This window comes from Anomaloglossus baeobatrachus, chromosome 5 (assembly GCF_048569485.1).
Source record: "Anomaloglossus baeobatrachus isolate aAnoBae1 chromosome 5, aAnoBae1.hap1, whole genome shotgun sequence".
Taxonomy (NCBI): domain Eukaryota; kingdom Metazoa; phylum Chordata; class Amphibia; order Anura; family Aromobatidae; genus Anomaloglossus; species Anomaloglossus baeobatrachus.
In genome coordinates this window covers 81,315,680-81,332,053 of record NC_134357.1, presented here as the reverse complement: position 1 = coordinate 81,332,053, position 16,374 = coordinate 81,315,680, and the positions used below count along the sequence as shown (strand labels likewise).

The 16,374-nt window shown below is 43.5% G+C and overlaps 1 protein-coding gene across 5 annotated transcripts in view; it reads right to left on the bottom strand.

Annotated features, from left to right (window-relative positions):
• FGFR2 (fibroblast growth factor receptor 2) overlaps positions 1–5,891 on the bottom strand; it is a 131,754-nt gene extending 125,863 nt beyond the window's left edge. For all 5 annotated transcript variants that reach the window (XM_075348641.1, XM_075348643.1, XM_075348642.1 and 2 more), the window contains exon 1: positions 5,350–5,891. The gene's annotated coding sequence lies outside the window, so the exon portion shown is untranslated. The remainder of the gene's footprint in view (positions 1–5,349) is intronic.
• Between the last annotated feature and the right edge of the window lie 10,483 nt (positions 5,892–16,374).

Sequence of the window (16,374 nt, the reverse complement as noted above, 5' to 3'; positions counted from 1 at the left end):
TTAATTAGGATTTCAGCAGCCTGACCTAAAAGGGCACTAGAAGGACTTGGAAGGAGAGCTCCTCCACATGTGGAATAAAAGACCCATGGTTAAGTTGAGTTGTAGTCCACCAACTATTCTGATAAAAACTTGTCCAAGGCAATATTGTCAAAGCCACCTTTGAAACCATTATAGCCCGGTACTGTTATTAGCACAATATCAATTAGCGGAGCATCTTTGAGCAATGTCGGAGCCAACTTTTGAGTCTCATTTTCTCCCCACTTCAAGCAGCCACTTTCTATGGTTGAAATTCCAAGTATAAGAACATCTCGCCTCATTAAAACGGCACCTTCTTTACACGACATAGCTATCTCCAAAGTTCTTTCAAGCCTTCATGTAAAAAGGGGTTTAACCCCTGCTCCCCATTAAAACTAAATCCCCAGAAGGCAAAGTGCCTTCATCGCCATTAATTGTGCTTACAAATCCCATATAGAATTTCTCATTTTAGTTCCAAGAAGATCTGGCCTCCTCCCTCAAAACACCCCAACCATGGATATTAATTCTAAAGCTTTGCAGAGATCACAAAATGCTTCTCATCTGCATTTTAATTGGCATTCTGTGAAGGCATGGGAGGGGGCAGCCTCTTCTCGGTCAATCACTACTTAGAATCAAGGAGCTTTTGCAACCCCCATTAGAAGTTACAATGAGACCTGAAAGCCTCTACAGACATCACATCACTCTACAGGTTAAGTGTAAGAATGCAATATTTCACACGAACATACAACCGTAACTCCCAGATGCCAGAACACAATGTACATTCACCAAGCCTGGCACAATGCATGGTTCATACAAAAGACATCTAGGTTTTTTTTTCTCCAGCAAAACACTCTGGTCTTATAGATTGGAGAGTAGCGATAATTACTTTAATTAGATAGCACTTTTCCCCCAAACACTTCAGATCCGAGCATGAAAGGACCATTTACAACCCAGGAAGAATCCAAACACTGGGCACATTATAAGGAGAAGAATTGCAGCAGTTGGCATATGTTACTCAACTCCTGAGGTGCATCATAATTAAGTCACTCCAGTGTTTAGAGTAGGGGACGGCAACCTGTGGCTTTCATATGGCTATTTATCTACAATACTCGGGCTGGCCAAAGACCAGAAGATTCCTCCTCAATCTGCCTGGCTTCAAATGTTCTTTTCCAAAGACCTGAAGATTCCTCCTCAATCTGACTGGCTTCCAATCTTCTCCTCCAAAGACCTGAAGATTCCTCCTCAATCTGCATGGTTTCCAACGTTCTCCTTCATAGACCTGAAGATTCCTCCTCAATCTGCCTGGCTTCCAATGTTCTCCTTCATAGACCTGAAGATTCCTCCTCAATCTGCCTGGCTTCCAATGTTCTCCTCCATAGACCTGAAGATTCCCCCTCAATCTGCCTGGTTTCCAATGTTCTCCTCCATAGACCTGAAGGTTCCCCCTCAATCTACCTGGTTTCCAATGTTCTCCTCCATAGACCTGAAGGTTCCCCCTCAATCTACCTGGTTTCCAATGTTCTCCTCCATAGACCTGAAGATTCCCCCTCAATCTACCTGGTTTCCAATGTTCTCCTCCATAGACCTGAAGATTCCCCCTCAATCTACCTGGTTTCCAACGTTCTCCACCAAAGACCTGAAGATTCCCCCTCAATCTGCCTGGCTTCCAATGTTCTTCTCCATTGGCAAAGTTTTCCATTTATAGTCCCACATTTATTTTTGTGATAACTTAAAAGTAAACATCAACAATGAAGTTGGATCCAATGAGTTTTTTTCCTTAAGCAGATCTGATGGTTGTATCCTCATAGACATTGCAATTTTTATTGGGCAGACTGTTAACAAGAATCTATGGAGACCTTAGTTGTATGGACATATGTGCAAATTTTCCATAAGGATTTTCATCATACCTTGTGTATTAGGGCTCTAATACACAAGGTATGATGAAAATCTTGATGCAAATTTGCACATATGTACATACAGCTAAAGTCTCCATAGATTCTTTTTAACAGGTCCGACCAATAAATATTGCAATGTCTATGAGGATACAACCATCAGATCTGCTCAAGGAAAAACTCATTTTATCCAACTTCATTTTGTTCCACGTTTCATTACTTTATCTCGGATGGGGGAAAAAATGATGAAAGTTTCTCCATCTTCTCCTATCGGTCCACAGACATCACAAAGTGCTGTCATATTTTCTTCACGGGCCGATAGACTTGGGCTGAGCTCACATGTCCAGTAATCGTCCATTAGAACGGATCCTGAAGAGATCTGTTGGCAAAAGAGTTCTGCAAACAACTTTTTTGTCCGTTATGATAACTGATTTCTGCGGATCAGTTTTAACATTGGAGTCTATGGAGAACGGATCCATTAATGGATTGCTATGTATCTTCCATTTGAAACGGATGCGATACAAATGCCAGAACAATAAATTGCTGCATAGCAATCCGTTAATGGATCCGTTCTCCATAAGTTTCGACGTCAAAGAAAAAAAACATCCGTCAGAAATCAGTTATTAAACAACGGGCAAAAAAGTTGTGTTTGCAGAATTTTTTTGCCAATGGATCTCTGCAGAATCCAGTCTACGGATGATTACTAAACATGGGAATGCTGCCTAATATTGTTTATTTTGATCCGAAACCCAGATCAATATCGGATACCTCTTTGCATTTTTGCATGGACCACTGGGTCCAAAAACTAAATCAGATATGTACATAGCCTTATGGACTATTATAGATGAAAATCATGGATAGAACTTGTATGTGAAAAACAATAGTCTGAATGAGCCCTTACAGTTTGATGTCTGAATGAGCCCTTATAGTTTGATGTATGATAAATGAGAATTCCCAAATTTTCATCAGCCCTGTAAATGGTGCACAGCGGATCTGAAACTTGCATGGTGTCAATTTACGGTGCAGATTTTACAGCAGATTTGCTAAGGGTAGAATGTTATGCACTTCAGCGGGGAAATCTACAGCGCTTGGGTTTTTTTAATCACTGCCGCCATTTTTTTTTTACCTTCCAACAAATTTATAAAAATAATGTATTTTTAAACATTTTGGGTGCTTTTTGCAGATCCTTGGAGGTTTTTTTTTTTTTTTTTTTACATCTGATGCATATTTTATGATTTTTCTTAGAAGCTTTTTCATTGGAAAGTAAAATTCATAAAAAATATATTTTTTTTCCCAACCCAGAAATAAATGCTGCATCCTATAAGCCTAAATCTGATACATGGATTAGTAATACCTGCTCCTCTACGTTATACATCTATCCAAAAGCTTAATCGTAGGCATATATCGACGTAACTAACCTCTTGGAGCCCTCTTGGGGTGTAAATAGTTAACCAAGCAGTGATTGCTAACTTTCACTGCACAGAAGAGGGATCCTTTGTTATAATGAAGAACATAAAAGGCCTCTCAGAGAAAATAGGTTTACACTACACAGGGATGTGACATTCCTAGCAGGCCCCAGACATGAGTGAAACCCTCCAATTCTCCTGTACCTACCCCCAGACTGCGTAAATCTGTCACTAGTTAAGACAGTTTTATAACCAGTCAGGTCCAAGCTATTCAGGGCAAGAGACTTTTTATTCATTTTACTATGAATCGAAGAATGCAATGACTGGAGAGCCTTAAAGCGTTTAACCCACTGCACGCCAGGCGTAAAGCGAAGAAATGCAGCGCTGATGGGATGAAACGACTTATTGTAGTAGTATCATTACTAGTAGGCACCAATAAGAGTCTCATCCCAAGAGGCGCTGCAGCAGCAAGCCTTTTTATTGGTCCGGTTAGCCATCAGTTTCTTGACTAATAATGAGCCAAGAACTAATTGACTGTCCGATTTATTGGACAAGTTAGTCACTTCTGTTTCATTGTCATATACACTGACGATGTGGCATATACTTAGGAATATGATAAGAGGTATAATATGACCACTGAGTTGACCGGTAGTGAATCCGCATCCATTGAGTCACGTGTCTATGAATAATCTGCATCATTACAAGGTTGTAGGACACTCAATTTTGGGTTTTGAATGAATCCTCAAGTTTTTGGACAACTTCACCGTTTGCAGAAACTTGTTCTCCAGTCAAACACTTCCAGCCAGTCCCATAGGGATAAAATGCAGATAATACACAAAAGGCAAACCCAGTGAACCAAAGCGTAAGATCTAAAACGGAGTCTTAACACAATGACAAAAACAGTACCTCCCTTCACTATTGTTCCACTTTTCAACAATTAAGACTTATATTTCGCCCACGTGAAACAAGACAGGTTCACATACACGGGCAGATTAACCCTACGGAAGCCGCCCTACTGACACCATACATTGGACGATTTTAGCAGGAAAGACAAGAATTTATCTAAATGCCATTTACGCACAAAATAAAAAAGCGTACAACGGATACCTGTATTTACACGTATCGCAATATTGTAACAATGCCAACAACCGATCCGGTCTACGCCGATAAGTTACGGACACGTTCAGTTTTTACATATGAGAAACATTGTTACTTAGAATCATGGAATCCTGGTGCTATATAAATAAATAATATCAATAGTTGGACTCATTATGTAAATGATCATTATCGTTACTTTTTAATAATAACCGCTCTATGTAAATTGGACTTTACGTATGCAAACAAAAAAAAATATTTAAGGGAATTTTTAGAGCCCATATACATATTAACGTAATTATTAGAGACCATATACATATTAACTCTTAATTATTAGAGGCCATATGCATACGGTAGTAACTTCATTTTTAGAGGCCATATACAGATTAACTCTTTATGGCCTGCCTCTTGGATATTACTGCTTTATCCGTCTACAATTTGAGGCTTTCTTACAGGAACTATGTAAGGAAACAATAAAAGTCAGTGTAAATCTGGGGAGCATCAGTTGACCTTTTGGCACATGGGGGGGGTACCAAGTAAGATGCACCAATTATTAGAGGCCATATACATATTAACTCTTTATGGCCTGCCTCTGGGGTATTACCTCTTTATCCAAATACTTAGTTCCTATAAAAGTCTCAAATTGTAAGGAAACAATAAGTAAATTAGTGTAAATCTGGGGCGTACCGGTTGACCTTTTGGCACATAGGGGGGTACCAAGTAAGACACACCAATTATTAGAAGCCATATACATATTAACTCTTTATGGCCTGCCTCTGGGGTATTACATCTTTATCCAAATACAATTTGAGGTTCTTACAGGAACTAAGTAAGAAAACAATAAGTAAATCAGTGTAAATCTGGGGAGTACCGGTTGACCTTTTGGCACATAGGGGGGTACCAAGTAAGACGCAGCAGCGAAATGAACTTGTTGGCATTACCTGCAAAGACTGTGGTGTAAAAAGATCCCCCTGTCTTGCAGCAGGCGTGTGCCTGGCAAGAGGAAACACAGAGGTCTCAATAACTCTCTAGGGACAGATTCCCAAGTTCAGTTCTAGCAATCAGAAGAATTAACTCCCTTCTCTCTCCAAGAAATGGACATAAGGATCCCAAGGAAGCACAGTCCAGAGTGTGTAATCCTTAAGCAGCAGGACCCAACAGCAAAAAGTAGTGAGTGAGGTTCATAAGAGGGGAAACAGCCAGATCCCCCATCCAGGGTGAATGAGTGAGGTCAGCTCAAGTCCTGTGTTCTTTTCTTGGAAGATGCAAGAGTCTCTTTTTATTCTTTAAGAAGCAGCAATCCAAGGTGCAACAATCCACAACATCAGTTCAAGCATTCCCCAAACACCAGTGTAATTGTATCAACTCCATGAAAACAACAAACAAGCAACATATGTAACAAATATGTGAACTTCCAAAAGTGAGCAGAGAGGTGAGGTGCAGGCAGTGCAGCCTGAGTGTGAGGAGCAATGGAAAGTGGATGAGGCTTTTCCCTCCCCCTCACTCTTCATGCACATTCCCAGCCCTTTCCTCCTCCCTGGACACTCCTCTCTGTCTGAAACCTGAACTTCTAGTCCTCCCCTCGCCCAACCCTCTGTCCCTGCTTTTGGCTTTCTGCTAGTCTTTTCTCTGCATCCCTCCCATCCTTCTTCCCTCCTTCTTTCTGTGTTCCAGAGTTTGGCACACATCACTGCACTGAGGGATGGTTTGTTTGTATTGGAATTACTATGCTATGTGCGCGCTGGCTCTCTTTTTCCGTCTCTTTCTCTAGTTACTTTTTACTTATTTAATATACAATATAATGCACCCATATGTGACATCACAGACGCTGACACCCGGTGTATCACTTTAATATTAAATGAACATTTTCACCAAAAATCACTAATTCTCTGACCTTTTCTCTATTGTCGATCAGTTAAAAAAAAACAAAACAATTTAGCTATTCCTTAAGGTGTCGCTTTTTCTGAGAAAGCTGGGTGACAACTAATAAGGCTGCAGTCACCACCAAACTTTCCTGTAGAACTGAGTGACAAATTACATTACTGATAGGAGAGCAAGATGTAATAGTGCACAACCATGCAGATGAGTGATAGAAGTAATGGGATCATATTATGCCCACACGAGCGTATGAATCGGACGAGTGCAATGCAAGAAAATCTCACATTGCACTAGGACCAATGTTATTCAATGAGGGAGAGCAGATGGTCAGTTTTAAGCCGGCGTTACACGCAGCGATATCGATATCTCGCCGGGGTCACGGATTCCGTGACGCACATCCGGCATCATTAGCGACATCGCTGCGTGTGACAGCAAGGAACGACCGTTAACGATGGAAAATACTCACCTTATAGTCCATCGTTGATACGTCGTTCCTTTTTAAAAAATCGGTGATTGTGGAGGACGCAGGTTGTTCATCGTTCCCGAGGCAGCACACATCGCTACGTGTGACACCTCTGGAATGACAAACAACAGTTTACCTGTGGCCAGCCGGCAATGCGGAAGGAAGGAGGTGGGCGGGATGTTACGGCCGCTCATCTTCGCCCCTCCGCTTCTTTTGGGCGGCCGCTTAGTGACGCCACTGTGACGCCGTACGAACCGCCCCCTTAGAAAGGAGGCGATTCGCCGGACACAGCGACATCGCTAGGCAGGTAAGTCCGTGTGACGGCTCCTAACGATTTTGTGCGCCGCAGGCAGCAATTTGCCCGTGACACCCAAACGACGGGGGCGGGTGCTTACACCAGCGATATAGCTAGCGATATCGCTGCGTGTAACACCCCCTTTATTCTCATCCAGATTCTGGATAAGAGAAAAGTTGCAGCATGTTGTGATTGTCTGCAAGAGCCGTGTCACTCGCAAAGTCTGTGGGTACGAGTGAAACATCGGACTGCACTCTGATGACATCCGAGTGCAGTGTGATAATCACATCAGCTGAGAATCGAGGAGATAGGGAGATTAATCCCTTCTTCTCCTCCACAGCTGTGATCCGATCGTAGGATCGGATCACAGTCACATAACACTCGGCTCACGCTGGCAGCACAGCAGGAGCCAAGGGTCATTAGCATATCACATCCGATGCCATACCATTGTGTGAATCCAACCTTAAGGCCCTGTACTCACGAGAAAATTTACTTGCAGAATTTTCTGCCTGTATTTCCGCAGGTTAACGCAGCAGCTCCCCGGAATCCGCAGCTATCCGTTATTGCAGATTTCATGCGGAATTTTTGCGGAAAACGTGCAGAATTCGAGCGTTATTCCTGCGGATTTCCCCCCTGTATCTCCATAGTAAAAAGGTAGGAAATCTGCAGGAAAATCCGCAGGAATAATTGACATGCAGTGCTTTTCAGCTGCTGGAAATCCCCAGCATTTTCTGCAGGTGCAATATCCGCAGCATTGAAACAGGACTCCCCATAAGATAACATGGGGAGTGTCTGTACTTGCGCAAACCTGCGGATTTATCTAGAAAATCCGCAGGTTTTCCGCAGCAAAATCTGCAGCTATTTTCTCCCGTGGCACATAACCTAAAGCGTTGCTCAGTTTTCCCAGAACTCGATAGCGGTATGAAATAATTGAAATAATGCTACGATCACATGACTCATGCCAGAGAATTGGATTGATTATATTTAGTTTTGAGCAAGTAGTGAACTATTTGTACTCGCTATGCTGTTAGCGAGTACTGTCCGCTACTCGCATATTTGTTGCTAGTAGCGGGCAAAATGCTAGTCAATGGGAAATACTCGTTAAGTAGCTAGTAACCCAAAAGCCGTACTTTTTGTGTGAGTAGCGATTAATACAGCTTTCGGGTTACTCACTACTTAGCGAGTATTTCACATTGACTTACATTGTGCTCGCTACTCATAACGAATATGCGAGTAGCGGACAGTACTCGCTAACAGCATAGCGAGTACGAATAGTCAACTACTCGCTCAATACTAATTATATTAATGACACTGATCAAACTCTGACCCAAGTTTGATCCGGTGGTCGGTATCTGATGATAAGATTCTCTCGGATAAGGCACCTTTCACACACCAGTTTTTTGCCGTCAGTCATAATCCGTCCAATTTTGAAAAAAAAACAGATCCGGCGACTGATGCCGCTGTATCCGTTTTTTTCTCATAGACTTGTATTAGCAACGGATTGTGATGGATGGCTCCACGTTTCATCCGTCGAAAATTGCTTGTCCGTCGGACGGAGACGACAGTCAAAGTAACGATTTTTGTCTACGTCAAAAAATCGGACAGTGACGGATCCATTGCCGCCTGTCATTTGGTAGGATGGAAGCCTATGGGCGCATGATCCGTCGTAATTCGTCAAATGGCAGAATCCGGCGACAGATTCCGTTTTTTTAAACTGAGCATGCTCCAATTTATTATCAGCACCCAGCTAGTCTGATCCGTCGAAAAACGGATCCGTCGCATCAGTTTGTCCACAATCTGCGACGGATCCGTCAAGCCAACGGATTCTGCCTGACGGCAAAAAAAACTGGTCTATGAAAGGGGCCTAAGACTGTGAGAATACAGAGAACAAAATTTCTCCATGTTCTCCATTGTGCGGGAATCATACTGCACAAAATGTTATCTGAGTGCAGTCCGATGATTTCCACGCACCCATAGACTTCAATGGGAAAGTGGCATCTGATTAGTACTGCAAATCGCAGCGTGCCGTGATATCTTTCTCATGCAGAAAAACTCGCAGATCAGTACTGCGCCATTGAATAATATAGGTGCTATCTGATAAAAAAAAACGGATAGCACTACTCCGCTGTACACACTGGTGTGAGCTAGCTCTAAGAGGATAAATTCAGTGGATTTTAAGAAATTAGAAGGCCAACTGCACAAGCCACAGAAAATTTGAAAAATATCTTATTAAAAAAAAAAAGCTGACTTCACATGCGGCAGATTTGCTGCAGAATTTTCTGCAACTAAAAATAAGTCTAATTTGGTGGCAAGAGCGTAATTTTATAAAATCCTCATACAGCTGAATGAGGAAGTGGAGTCATCCATTTGTTATTCTAAAGTTATGTTCACACAGTGCTTTTTTGCTTTATTTTTTTTATGAAGCAAAACCTGCTCTCTTGGCAGTAAAAAAGCTGCCTTTTTGGCTGCGTTTTCGGTGTGTCATTTGTCTACAGTAATGTTTAAATAAAGTTAGTTTCATACATCACAAAAGCTGCAAAAAAAATTGAGCTGCGTTTTCGCATTCTCATTGCTTTCAATGGTGAAGAATGCAGCAAAATCGCTGAAAGAATAGACACACTGCTTCTTAAAAAAAAAAAAAAAAAAAAAAAACCAGCAGTTTTCTGGAATCTCATATGTTTTGCTGGTACTGTAAAAATCAGGTTTTTATTATCATGTATTTGCATAAATCAATGGAAAAAACATGCAAAAAAAATGCACCAAAACCAAGCAATGTGTGAACATAGCCTACATGAAGATTTTGCAGCATATATCATGCTTAGGCTTTGTGCACACACTGCGGTTTTTGGTGCAGTTTTATCACAAATCTGCATGCCTATCCTTATGCCAGCAAAGTCAATGAGAATTCTAAAGTGCTGTGCGCACATTGCTTATTTTTTCCTTGCAGATTTGGTGCAGAAAATAAGCGTTTTTGCCAGCATTTTTCCAACCCAAATGCATGAAAAACGCATGGAAAAAAGATGGAAAAAATGCATCAAAAACACACAGACAAATCGGCAAAAACCTGGGTACATAGTCTTAGTAGTGATGAGCGAGCACTACCATGCTCAGTTGCTCGGTACTTATAATGAACAGTTGCAGCGATGGGCACAAATTGAGTACCCGAGTATAATGGAAGCCAATGGGGGACTCGAGAATTTTTTTTACAGAGAGTTTCCCTGAAAAATGCTCGTGTTCCCCAGTGACTTCCATTATACGCGGGTACTCAATTTGTGCCCATCGGAGCATCCAACTGCTAGTTACGAAACCTGAGCATGGTAGTGCTCACTAATCACTAATCGTCAGCAATGGGTGAAGTCCAACTCCCTGGCTATCCTGATAAAATCTGCAGCATGTCCATTTCTTGTAGGCAAAAAAAATCCTAGCCTTTCCCTCACAATTAGGCCAAGTGCCCACAGGTATTTCCGCAGGTTCACACAGCAACTCCCCGGAATCCGCAGCTATCAATTGTTGTGGTATTTCTGCGGAATTGTTGCTGGACACCTGCGAAAATAGTGCGGATTTCGGGCAAAATTCCTGTGGAATTCCCACCCTGTATCTCCATAGTGGAAACGCAGGAATTTCGCAGATAATTCCGCATGAATAATGCACATGCAGTTACGTGTGGCTGCGGGAAATCCTCAACATTTTCCGCAGCCACAAATACTGCAGAATTGATACAGCACTCTACAAATCCCATAGGATAACATGGGGAGTGTCTATATACGTGCGTAAACCCACGGATTTATCTGGAAAATCTAGAAAATCCGCAGGTTTTCCCCAGCAAATTCCGCAGTAACTTTCTCCTGTGGGCATAGGCCTTAAGAAAATTCCGGATCTCTGCAAGAATCCTGCACCCACAGCAGAAATCCGCATGCAATTCCGCATGTGGTTTTACCGCGGGATGTTGCGTATTTGCCGCGGAATTGCTGTGGAATTTCTGCGTTTTTTCCGCAGGTTGGTCCCTGCGGGTTTTTACCAATAATTAATGGTAAAACCGCAGGGACCAGCAGAAAAGAAGTGACATGCACATTAATTCCGCAGCGGAAATTCTGCAGGTATATTTGCAGTTCTAAAAAAAACGCAGTGTGCGCAAAGCATTTTTTTTTATACCCATAGGTTTTGCCTGGGAATGACTGCAGAAATAGACACATTTTCTACAGCAAATCCGTGGTAAAATCCACAGCGTGCGCACATAGCCTTAAACAGTAAGAAAACAGCCCTTGGATGATTTGAACTTTTTCACGGCCCCATTCACTTGCATTTGTTAGTTTCATTAGTGACGTTGATCAAAAATTAACACCTCTCTCGTTCATAAAAAACCAAAGACATGTGAACAGCTCCAGAGACTTTACTTGCTATTTATTCTTTACATGAAAAAATGGATGAAACATAAATGTGAACAATGGACATTTGAATGAGGTCTTAGGCTGGAATCACACTTGCGAGTGTAAAATCGGACCGATTCTCATGGTAGAAAGTAGCATGAGCTCTGTCCGAGTGATGATCAGTGTGCAATGCAACAGCAATGCGATTCTGTGATTTTTCTCATGATTGTAGTCCGTGTGCAATCCGTGTGTGATCCGTATGTGATCCGTTTTTAGTCTCAGCAGCTATGTCATCTGCCATTCAGCTCTGCTACATGGCCGCTGACAGCAGACACAGACAGAGCCGCACGATCAGAATGAACTTCACCCGACTTCATTGTCATCCCGCGGCTCTGTCTGTGTGTCATGGCCTGATTTTCGGTCACTGGTGAAGGTCTTACCGGTGACTGCAAATCCCCTGAGTGACTGAAGTGATCTGCGCTATCAGTGTTGCCGTCACTGAGGTCACCCGCGGCCACAGCTGAAGTCCTCCACCTGAGACCTGTGGCCGCGGGTAACCTGATAGCGCGACTTACTTCAGTCACTGCGGGGAGCTCACAAAGAGCGGTCGTGGTCTGTGTCCGCTCTTTGTCAGCTTCTGATGTTGCAGAGCTCAAAGCGTCGTGGGACCTCTGTGGATTACGTCGGACCTAGAAGGGTATTTGGGGACTTGAATAAAGTGGTGAAGGAGGGTGGGTTTTTTGTCATTAATTTCAAATAAAGGATTTTTGGATGTGTGTGTTTATTTTCTTTTACTTACAGGTTAATCATGGAAGGTATCTCAGGGAGACGCCTGCCATGATTAACCTAGGACTTAGTGGCAGCTATGGGCTGCTGCCATTAACTCCTTATTACCCCGTTTGCCACCGCACCTGGGCAATTCGGGATGAGCTGGGTACTGTCCCAGGACTATCGCATCTAATGGATGCGGTAATTCTGGGCGGCTGCTGGCTGGTATTGTTAGGCTGGGGGGCTCCCCATAATGTGGGGCTCCCCATCCTGACAATACCAGCCTCCAGCCGTATGGCTTTACCCTGGCTGGTATGAAAATTGTGGGGGACTGCACGCCGTTTTTTTTTAATTATTTATTTATTTAATTTACAGCACGATATAGACCCGCCCACCGGCAGCTGTGATTGGTTGCAGTGAGACAGCTGTCACTCAACGTGGGGGCGTGTCTGACTGCAAACAATCATAGGCGCCGATGGGCGGGGAAAACAGTGAATACGTGATGGAATAATGAGCGGACGGCTTTTTCAAAAGAGGAAAAGCCGCCGGAGCAGTGTGAACGCCGTGCAGTGCTGCGCCGGTGATCAGTGATTGGTGAGTATGAGAGAGGGGGAGAGGGATAGACCGACAGAGGAGAGAAACCGACAGAGAGAGAGAAACCGACAGAGAGAGAGAGACAAACTGACAGAGATAGGGCTGCTTCTCACTTGCGAGTTTCTCGCAGTAGAGCAATGCGAGAAAATCTCGCATTGGAATCGGACACATGTCAGTGAATAATTCAGCTCGCATTTGCGATTTTTTTCTCAGTCCAAATCGGACTGAGAAAAAAATCGCAGCATGCTGCTTTTTTGCGAGTTTTTCCTGCGAGTCTCTCCAATGCAAGTCTATGGGAGCGTGTAAAATAATCGGATGTCACGGGACAGCACTCACACCATCCTAGTGACATCCGATTTTCTAAATACATTTCTCGCATGTTTAATAAAACACTGGAAACGAGTGATGTCTCACAATATCTGTGAATCACTATTCTCTGTCAGTCGGTCTCTCCCTCTCGGTCTCTATTCTCTCTCTGTTGGTCGGTCTGTCGGTCGGTCAATATCTCTGTCACTCAGTCTCTGTCCATGTCGGTCTATCCCTCCCCCCCCCCCTCTCATACTCACCGATCCCCGATCACCAGCGCGGCGCTGCACGGCGTTCACACTGCGCTTCGGTGGCTTCTCTACTTTTGAAAAAGCCGGCCGCTCATTATTCAATCTCGTATTCCCTGCTTTACCCGCCCACCGGCACCTATGATTGGTTGCAGTCAGACACGCCCCCACGCTGAGTGACGTGTCTATGCTGTGCAGTAAAATAAATAATTAAAAAAACGGCGTGCGGTCCCCCCCAATTTTAATACCAGCCAGATAAAGCCATACGGCTGAAGGCTGGTATTCACAGGATGGGGAGCTCCACGTTATGGGGACCCCCCAGCCTAACAATATCAGCCAGCAGCCGCCCAGAATGGCCGCTTCTATTAGATGCGACTGTTCTGGGACTGTACCCGGCTCTTCCCGATTTGCCCTGGTGCGTTGGCAATCGGGGTAATAAGGAGTTAATGGCAGCCACAGCTGCCACTAAATCCTAGATTAATCATTGCAGGCATCTATGAGACACCCCCAATGATTAACCTGTAAATTAAAGTTAATAAACACACACAGTGAAAAAATCCTTTATTTGAAATAATAAACAATAACAAAGACACTCGTTCACCACTTTATTAAGTATGCAAAAAACCCATCCTTGTCCGACGTAATCCACGGAGGTCCTGTGTCGCTTTCAGCTCTGCTACATGAAGGTGACAGGAGCTGCAGAGGACACCGCCGCTCCTGTCACCTCCACGCAGCAACTGAGATGAGAAGCGCGATCAACTGATGTCAGTCAGGTAACTCGTGGCCACCGCTGGATCCTCCAACAGTGACAGCAAGTCACAGGTGAGTTGCGGTCACGGGGGGAGGATCCAGCTGGCCGCGGGTAACCTGAGTGACAGCAGCACTAATCGCGCTGCTCAATTCAGGCACTCAGGGGATTAGCGGTCACCAGTGAGTCCTTCACGGGTGATCGCTAATCAGGACGCGACACGTACAGAGCCACGGCATGACAATGAAGTCGGGTGAAGTTCACCCGAGTTCATTCTGATCGTGCGGCTCTGTTTGTGTCTGCTGTCATCTGCCATTCAGCTCTGCTACATGGCTATCTGTGGCTGCTGTCAGCGGCCATGTAGTAGAGCTGAATGGCAGATGACAGCTGCTGAGAAAAAAAAGGATCACACACGGATCACACACGCATTGCAAACGCACTACAATCATGAGAAAAATCTCAGGATCGCAGTGCAGTTGCATTGCACTCTGACCTAACATGAACTAAAATCAGCCGAGTTTTTTTCAGCCAACTCGGACCGATTTTACTCGCATAGATGTGTTTCCAGCCTTAGAGATTGACCGACATCGACAGACCTCACTCATTTCCAGTGTTTTCTGCAAAATGCGATGAATGTAGTTATAAAAACGGATGTCACTAGGATGGTGTGTGTGACATCCGTTTTTTTTCACGCACCCATAGACTTGCATTGAAGAGACTCGCGCAAGAAACTCACCAAAACGCAGCATGCTGCGATTTTTTTCTCAGTCCGATTTGGAGTGAGTAAAAAATAGCATATGGGAGCTGCCTCATAGATTAACATTTGTCCGAGTGCAAAGCGAAAATTTCTCGCATAGCACTCGTGCGAGTTAATCGCAAGTGTGAAGCTGGCCTCAGGGTGTGTTTATACTGAGTTTTTTCCTCCAGAGCTTTTGAAGCAGAAACTCTCGAGAAACCATGAGGCGCTCAAAAACCACAAGCTATAATTACAGAGTTCAAAAAGTTTCTCCTCAGAAAACTTTGCAAAAAAACTCATGCAATTTTGGTGTGGTTTTGCTTGCTTTTTTTCCATTTATTTGAAAAGGAAAAAAATACTGCAAAATTGCTAAAAAAAATGTATATTTTTTAGATATGAAAATACACATTGATGGTTAACAGGAATTATTAAAAGAAAAAAATAAGCAGTGTGTGTATGAGATTTTAGAAATCTGATTAATGTTGCTGATACTGTACACTGCAGCATTTAGGCTTGAAAAAAGCATGGAATAAAATGTGGCCATTTACGCACTGTGGATTCTCTTGTGAAAAGTTCCGCCATTGTTCCAGTCATCTGTAACAACCCTATTTAGATTACTTAAATCAATTTTCATCCACAGAAACAAAAATCTGCATCCAAATCTGCAGAGTGTGAATTCACCCTTGTACATATGGTTCACATTTGCAACCACCTTAAGGCTATGTGTCCACGTTGATTTTTACCTGCTTTTTACCTGCTTTTTTTGCTGCTTTTTCAACTGCAGCGTTTAGGCTATGTGCGCACGTGTGCGCTCTGCACCGCACCGAAAATGTGCGCTTCAGAGCGCAGCTGAAAAGCTGCGTTCTGAAGCGCTGGTGCCGGCAGATTCGTGCGCTCTGCATGCTGCCTCTCCCTATAGACAGCATGCAGAACGCACGAAAGAAGTGACATGTCACTGCTTAGAACGCAGCGATTTGGCAAGCAGCCGAATCGCTGCGTTCTAACATGCCACGTGCGCACGGCTCCTGCGCAATCTCCATAGATTGTGCAGGGGACGCAGGACGCATGCAGTTACGCTGCAGTGCAGAACGCAGCGTAACTGCATGTAATACGCACACGTGCGCACATACCCTTAATGCCAAAATGGATGTGTTCTGCTTTTCAAGCAAAGTCTATGGGAATTTGGTTTTCTAAACCCCACTATGCAGTTCAAACTGCAGCCTTTTTGTGGCAGAACTTTGGACAAACACTCAGCTTTGCAGTGCAAAACCCAAATGGCAAAAACAATTCACATGTCAGTTGTTTTTGCCATTTGGGTTTTGCACTGCAAAGCTGAGTTTTTGACCAAAGTTCTGCAACAAAAAGGCTGCAGTTTGAACTGCATAGTGGGGTTTAGAAACCCAAATTCCCATAGACTTTGCTTGAAAAGCAGAACACAACCATTTTGGCATTAAACGCTGCAGTTGAAAAAGTAGCAAAAAAGCAGGTAAAAAGCAACGTGCGGACATAGCCTAAGGGTGGAAACACATCTATGCGAGTAAAATCGGTCCGACTGGGCTGAAA